Source organism: Neltuma alba, unplaced genomic scaffold (assembly GCF_004799145.2).
Source record: "Neltuma alba isolate B1F8T4 unplaced genomic scaffold, ASM479914v2 tig00006780_pilon, whole genome shotgun sequence".
Taxonomy (NCBI): domain Eukaryota; kingdom Viridiplantae; phylum Streptophyta; class Magnoliopsida; order Fabales; family Fabaceae; genus Neltuma; species Neltuma alba.
In genome coordinates this window covers 41,803-50,342 of record NW_021634581.1, presented here as the reverse complement: position 1 = coordinate 50,342, position 8,540 = coordinate 41,803, and the positions used below count along the sequence as shown (strand labels likewise).

General features: G+C 34.4%; 1 pseudogene; it reads left to right on the top strand.

Moving 5' to 3' along the window:
- The first annotated feature begins 6 nt into the window (after positions 1-6).
- LOC114751172 (ribulose bisphosphate carboxylase/oxygenase activase, chloroplastic-like) lies at positions 7-6,230 on the top strand (annotated as a pseudogene).
- Positions 6,231-8,540: the final 2,310 nt, after the last annotated feature.

Sequence of the window (8,540 nt, the reverse complement as noted above, 5' to 3'; positions counted from 1 at the left end):
TCTGCCTCTCAGTTCTCCAAGTTCTCATCTTTATCGCTTCTCAAGGCTTCAGGCCCTGCTTTCCCCAATTTCTCTTCATCCCCATTTTCTGTTCGTTGCACTGGTCAAAATGACGGGGACGAGGTCAAGAAGAGGCTCTCTAATCAGTCGTCCTGGGAAGCCCAAGACGCCGAAGGGAGAGACTATCTTTATCGGCTGGGCCAAGAGGCTGATAATATGAACATCGCTGTTGGCCAGAGGGCTGGCGTTATTGATGACCTTTTGCTGGGAATTTTCTCGGGAAAGATTGTAATTTTTCTTAGATTACCTCGTTTAGTTTATTGATACTTTTACTTCCACTTTTTTCATCTCGTAACTTCTTTTTTCCTTTTTGGTGCAGCGGACATTGTTTTTGATTACCGTCAAAAAGTGACAAGGTCATTTGAATACATTCAAGGGGATTATTACATCGCTCCTGTCTTCATGGTAAGAAAGTAACCTTTCCAGTGCTTTCCATTCTCGCATCCGCATTCAAAGTGAACAAAGAAGGGTCTTATCAGAAAATGTCAGTCTATATTGAGGTCGATGCTCCATGACAATATGGGATGGAGTACTAACATTTTGATTACTAGATAGATGTTGTGAGATTGGTTGCCCCATTAAACAGCATGTTGGTCTAATTAAAAAATCATATTTATCTTGTTTAAATAGAATTTTATGCATTGCATCAAATTCCTTGTGTTCCTTTGGAGAACTGATCATCATTTCACCATCGTTCCCTGCATTCCATGAGCATCAATTTATTGCTTGTTAGAGTTTCCCCTCCTCCTTTTGTCTTTTTGTTAGGGCAAGGGGGAAAGAGATTTAAATGATAACATTTGCTTCGTCGGGTGACTGCAGCCTGCAGTGATCTGGACGTCATTCCTTATGTTTTAGTTAACATCTATATCCATCATAACCGTGTAAACTTGCTCTGCACATTTTATTTCTTTCTTTCTATAAACTTCAATTTTTCAAGTTGTTTCAACTCTTTTTGACAGGATAAAGTTGGTAAGTTCTCTGGAAACTGGGCTAATGCAAAGAAATTGTGATGAATCAATTTCAAGAAGTAACAGGGCTTGGTAAAAGTGATTTGTTTTGCCATCTTTCCCTAGATGCTGTCTCCATCAATTATAACTCACATTATTGCATTACTGCATGCTTGCCTATGGTTATGTTTAGTCTATAAGTCTTTAATGCAATTATAACTATTTTATTCCGCTGTTAAAAACTTGTAGAAATGGTAAATTTTGTATCTTCTGGATTTATTTCTTTGGGATAAGCTTTCTGAAATGGTCTCTGCCATTTAGTTTTAAATTTTGATATGTTACTAATAGATTTGTATTCTTGTAAATGTGTTCTGTGAATGCAGTATGCCACATTGTGAAGAACTACCTTGCTCATATCCTCAACACTAAAGTTCCCTTGATCCTAGGTATAAATTAACAACAAATTAATCCCTTTAAGTTCATGTCAAACCCTGAAGAAAGAAAAAGCGTTGTAACTAGGTATTATTATATCTTTTTCTAGGATGAACATGCGTTTTTGTGTTTCATGATGCGTGTTATGTTAAAAGGTGATCTTGCTAATAGAAAGGGATGTTTGTATTGACACTGAGCCTCTACCCTGATTTTTTTCAGTCACTTATCAACGCACATTATTAACCAAATTTAATCTGGCTAAAAGAAATTAAACAAAAACAACGAATCCTTCAGTATAATCTGAATATACAAGGTACGTTTTCATGCCGTCGGTCTAAAAAGTCACTTGTAATTTCACTTTTTCAGGCATTTGGGGAGGAAAAGGGCAGGGGAAGTCATTTCAGACAGAACTCATATTTCAGGCAATGGGAGTTGAACCTGTAATAATGTCTGCTGGGGAATTGGAGTCAGAAAGAGCTGGTAAGCTGGAATTGGATTCCTTCCATCAATTCTGTTGTCTCAAGGCAATAAAAGTAACGACACTCAAAGAGAAATAAAGGAATGCCTATTTATTATGATATATTAATTCAATGATTGTTATGTCTCACGTATAAACTATATAGAAAATGGTTAATTGTACTCTTCAAAAATTGTTTTAATTCCTGCAAGGTTTTACCCATTTTGAACTGTAATTTAGCTATGCACCTCTGCGTTCTTTTTCATGTCTTTTTTTTTTTCCCAGAAGTTTTGTACCCTATTTGCATGCCTATATGGTTTTTCATGGACCAGATATGCATATATGGATATGTCTTTTCCTGTGATTTGTTCTAAGGCACTGCTTTTTGTAAATCTGATCACACCGACCATATAGTAAATGTCATGTGCAGGTGAGCCAGGAAGGTTGATACGTGACCGCTATAGAACAGCATCTCAAGTGATCCAGAATCAAGTTAGGACTTTTAATTTTAACATTTTCTTTCCTAATATATCTATGTCTTAGTTGGAAGTTAAAAGTGTAACTTTATGTGATCAGTTACAAGGCGTTTAGTTTGGAAAAAAACCATTTGAGAGTGAAAAGATTCACTCATCTATTAAGAGAAGATGAACATGTACCTAAAGAAAGAAAGAAAGATGAGCAATAAGAAAATGTTTTCCTTAGTTGATGTTTAATGGAACTCTGCAGCTATAAGCTGTCATTTCATGAACAGGCTGTAAAGATTTAAAAAAAAAAAAAAAGATGCGTCAAAAAAGAAAATGATGGAAGATTGTAATTCGGACTGGAGAGAGAAGACGGGGAATTGAGAGAAGAACAGAAGAGAAATCAGAACAGAGGTATGCAACCATATTATTCACGCATAATCTGAAAATAAAAGTAGGTAGGTACGTTTATTTATAGGCGCTAACTCTAAAGTTCACTTCTAATATTCTCGCTAACTAAACTTTTATAACCCCCTACTCCATCATTTACGGTGTTATGATTACACAATAGAAAACTTCCTGATCAGTTCATGATTAGGCTTAGATATTTTCAAATCCAACTTCCACTACTCTCTTATGCTTTATAAAGTAATATTTGTACTAGAAATGCCTTCTATAACTGAACAACAAAGTGATGTTAGTTTTGTAAGTTTACAATAAGATTTTCTTGAGTAATATTTATTTTCTATGCTATTTTCCCCGCACTCCTCCCATCTGTGGGGCTTCTGTTACTTGCTCGGATTGTCTTGCACTTTGGCATGTTCTAAATGATTCATTATTATCAATTCAAGTCTTCTATTAGTATAATGCAATTTAAATATTCTTTCATATTTGAAAAACTATTGGGGTAATTAGCTTGGAAACAATTGCCTGTGTCTGTTGTATAGCTAGCTGCAATATTTGTTTCTTGACTAATGTCATTGCTCTTCCTTCGTTAGTTAACATGCTATAATTATTTCCTTCTTGATTCAGGGAAAAATGAGCTGTTTAATGATCAATGATATCGATGCTGGCCTTGGCAGATTTGGTGAGTTAAAATATGATTGTATTCAGAGAAATGAAAATATAGAGACGAGAGAAATATAAATACCTCTTTATTGTCGTTCTCTTTATTTTATTCACTGTTCTTAGTGCGTTTTCATATGATTTTATATCTGCACATGCTCTATTTCTTTAATTTTATGGTCATCTCCTCAATGAACATGATTCTTCTGTTTTGACGTAGGCAATACTCAAATGACAGTCAACAATCAAATTGTCGTTGGAACTCTTATGAATCTAGCAGACAATCCAACAAGAGTTAGTGTTGGCCAAAATTGGCGAGAAACTGATATCACAAATAGAATTCCAATAATTGTAACGGGGAATGATTTTTCTACTATTTATGCTCCACTGATACGCGAAGGAAGGATGGAAAAGTTCTACTGGTAAACAGTACCTTACTCTATGGTTGTAGGAATTCCAATTTATGAAATTTGAAGCAGTTTTTTTGCGTGATGTTTAGATACTAACCTTGATATTAAACATTATGCTTTTTTTTTTTTTTAACGTTATGGTAACAACAGTAATGATCCGTGAGGAAGATGATAGTTTCTTGATTGACATTAAGTTAGTCATATATTTCACAATTTTTATTGTGCTTACGTTATAGTCATATGGCTTATGTATTTTCCTTAAATTTTTCTCATTCCATGCATTTAGGTGAACCATGTCTCCTCTCTGAGATGTAGTCTATGAATGTGAAACAGGCAACCTAACCGAGAAGATATTGTCAATATCGTTCACAGAATGTATGAAAAAGATGGCATTTCTAAGGAAGAAGTTATGAGAGTTGTGGACACTTTTCCTAATCAAGGTATATGAATTTTTCATTGACTTCATAGGAATACACTGATATTAACATGAAGGTAGAACATGTTATAGTTACCTCATTCCTTCCTTGGGCTCGTAAGATTTAAATATGCCAGCCTATCAATAGTCTGTTGTGCTCCTTGCTTAAAAGATTGTTCTTGTTCCCTGTTGAATGCGTATCATGAATATGCCTTTCTTCATTTATCAAATATGCTTCTGACTATGGAGCTATGAGGGCCGATATCCCTGATATACCGGTTCTATTGATGATTTGGTTATTTTCAGCTTTGGACTTTTATGGAGCTCTTAGGTCCCGCACATATGACAGATCAATTTTGAAGGTATAAAAAAGCCTTTGTTTAGGTTGGGAAGAACAATGTTATTTCCACCCCATTGTTATATTCTCACGTGGCAAGATTATTAATTGTTAATTATCTTCTTGCATAGTACTATTTAAAAGTTAACGGTGGGTAAACAGAATTTTTCACAATGCAGCTCTTGGATTCGGTCCGTTTAGAAAATGAGGAAAATAATTATTATCACAAGAGACTTGATGCGGCAATGAACTTACTATCCACTTTGGATTTTGGATAAACAATCAGATGAAGTCAATTGCACAGACAAATCATTATCTGCAAACTTGCCTCGTCAGTCTTCGCTCTGTTACATTATAATACATTAGGAAGTTTTATCAATTGTTTGTGTCTGGACAACTACCATTACACGTTCCTTCAGCCCACACAGGAGAGGGGGAAATGCAAGTTAAAAAAGTCAAATTTATATATTATAATAAGGACTTTTATTAACGAGGGATGTAATTTGTGGTGTGTTTATTGTTTCATTTTAGTGGATTGATGATATCGGAGGTTTTGAAAATTTTGGAAAGAAGCTTCTCAGTAGGAGAAAGGACAACAGCCTTCCCGTATTTACTCCTCCAGAGGTATATATTAATCAACCCTAGTTTCCTGTTCATCCCTTTATTCGGCATCCTACTTGTGCTATAAGTGGTGGATTAGATTATTGATGAATTGTTATTTTAGTTCATTTATCAGTTACAGTTGAACATGAAATGCTAAGGGCTAATCTGAACATGAAAAAATAAAGGTCTGTAGATTTTCAGCACTTTTGAAATCAATAGAACTGATCCATTCAAAAACTCAAAATTAGTTATGAATAATCCTTGATCATGTCCATATGAATGTAGTTTGTCTTTGACTAAGAGAAGATCGAAGTTCAAGGCTTTTTAACCTTGTTACGCCTTCAATTTGTTGTTCAGTATCACATTTGAAACTTGATTTCTGAAACTAAAGAGGGAATAACGTAGGACCTCACATGCCATTAAGGTTTTCATTATTGATATGTGTAACCAAATTGCAATTGCAATTAATCCACTTAAACTCAGTATTTTTTTTTCCATGATTCATTTGAGATATGCACGCCCAGTGACTATTACACTATTTCTAAAAAATGGATGCTTTTTTGCATCGAATAAATAGAAAGTGCTGGCTCTTCTACATTGATTTCTTCATTTGTCAATATTTGGGGGTTCTCTTTAATGCCAAATACAAACATCTCTCAAGTCAGACTTCTGATATTTGAGGTACTTTCAAAAATAGGCTAGAAAATTCACATAGATATCACTTGGCTGAACCTGATTGGTGCTTCAAAAAAGCATACTTGAGTATCTGCTTGAACATTCTTTTGTCTTTATCCTGCCACATTGATTTTTTTTTTGGGGGTCAAATTTGAATTTCAAGTTAAAACTGACTGGTTTTGCCCGTCATTGGATAGCAAACAGTGGAGGCTTTGCTTGACTCAGGTTATTCACTCATCAAAGAACAAAAGTTGATATTGGAAACTAAACTTTCCAAGGAATACATGAAGAATATAGATGACTAGCATTCATTATATGTAAGGTCTCCAAGCAGGCTGCTTCTCTTTACCTAATTTCTGCCTCTAGGCGTCCATTGTATCATATCCCAATTCTCAGAGGAAGAAGTGTGAAATTTTGTACAATAACAATGTAATGTCTGAAATTTTATCTTAAGCTACGAGCCAAACAGCTTGCTTATCCTTGTTTTATAGAAGCTATTAAAGTGAATAATTCATAATAATCAGTGTATTCCGAGTTCCAACTTACATTCCCTGACTGAAAGTGATTAGATTTGATGATGATGATGAAGAATCGTGGGAGTGTTTTGCAGAAAATTTTCAAATCCCAAAAAACGAACACCATTCAAGTGGGATCTTTTAAGTAGCCTTTGAAGTTTTGAGGCCCCTTCATTCATCCCATTGAGATTTAATATTACACAAAATCATCTCAGCCTTGACTCTCTTTCTTTCTAGCACTGATCTGAATTTGGATAAAGCAGCCCACTATTAGTGTGCAACAAAATGGTTTGACCGTGGCATGAGGCATATTGGCATGGCCTTGCACCACATAAAGTGTTTTTGAACATGTGGGTCCCCAAAGATAATACCTATTCGGCCACCACAGAAAAAGAATATATGCAAATCAGGCACAAAATGGTGTGGAGTTTACACCTTTTTTCAATTTGAAAAAAGAAGAAGAAGATAATTTGCAAAAGAGAAAAACATAATTGGATAACCCTGCTACCCCATGCTCCTCCATTGGTTGTTTTCTTGAATACTATCAACCACTGAGAAATTCATTCTTAGAATGGAACTAATTCCAAACATTCTCAATGTTACCTATTTCAATTTTTAATACAAATTTTCTAAGTATCATTGGAATTTATTAAAAAAAAAAAAAAAACCCATGTACCCTTTAAACAGGGGATGGCCTTTCCTGTGCTTGCGGTAACAAAAGTCCTGATCTTTGAACTGTGAACAGAGGATAACAATGAGTCTTTGATTCTTTCTGTTCACAACGTATCTAAGTCCATCCATTTTTCTTTTGTAATAATCTAAGTCATCCATTTATGTAAGTTAATATATCCCAGAGGAATCTAGATCATTCAACTTTTTTCTATTGGAATCCAATGCTTGAATAACTTGGAAAGTTGGCAACTTTGTGTGATACTAACTTGGATAAAAAGAATAAAAGCATCCCCAAAGAGCTATTTCGTTACACCCTCCCAAGTTTCAAGAGGGATATAATAAAAGGATAAAATCCAATGTTTTACGGCATGGCATCCATCTGTCCTGGTTAGTGCTATGGAGTGGAATATCAAAACACTTCGGTTAATTTAACATATTCTAAAACAAGAAGAACAAACACTGGTGGTAGTTCTGTTCTTGTCTAATTGGTTTTGGCCAAAAGAAAGGAAATGTGTGATAAAGAAGAATAAAAGAATGTCAGATGGTTGCGCCAAGAAGAATTAAAGTTTAATAAAGAAGGTTTATTTAAAGATGTTTTATTTGACTTAAGCACAAATGGATGGTGGGTCACAGGTTGAGATCACTTTTTTTTTAAAAAAAAAAAAAGATCTGAACCATGTTATTCAACATTATCAACTAATCAGAATTTAAGAGCAAAAGTTTTCCCAACATAGTTTTCATCATTCACAAATCACAAGGCTCAATAGAGAAAGTGTGTGTGATAAAGAAGAATGCAAGAGTTCACTATTATTGCATTATTATTATTATTATTATTATTATTATAGAGAGAATTAGAGTCAAGTCGCTTGTAAATGCCTTATTTACATTTGGGTCCTTTTGAACTACAACTTTCTTAAATTGACAGGGTACCATATCAATATTTAGTTTTTTTATTAAAAAAATCCCTTAATTATATTTGCTAGCTTGAAGATAATTTTTTTAAGAAAATGAACTAAATGACGTAAATAAGTATAAAAGAATTACGTTTGATTACAAACAGAATTTCTAGTCATCATTCCAATGCTGATTCTATTTTAATTTTAATCATATTGTTGCATGCCAAATATAGGCTGAGGATTAACAAAAGAATGTGGGCCCTACGTTGATTTAAGATTAATTTTCTGTTTGAACATTGAAAGCAATATAAAATTGGGTGGCATGGCATCCTCTGCTTCATTTTGGTGACAATAATAATGCTTCTTTTCATAATGCCCATTCTGTTTCCTCTTATTTATAATTTCTCTCTCTCTCTCTCTCTCTCTCTCTCACTATATTCAAAGCCAGAATGATCTCAATGGGTGAGCCAAGTTGAGGCATCAGTCCAATTGAAGTTTCTTAATGAAGTTTCTGTGTCATCACCATTTAGGTTCTTTCTGTGCAATAATTTGATTAAAAAAACTCATTGGGGAAGGAAAATGGGCAATATGGGAG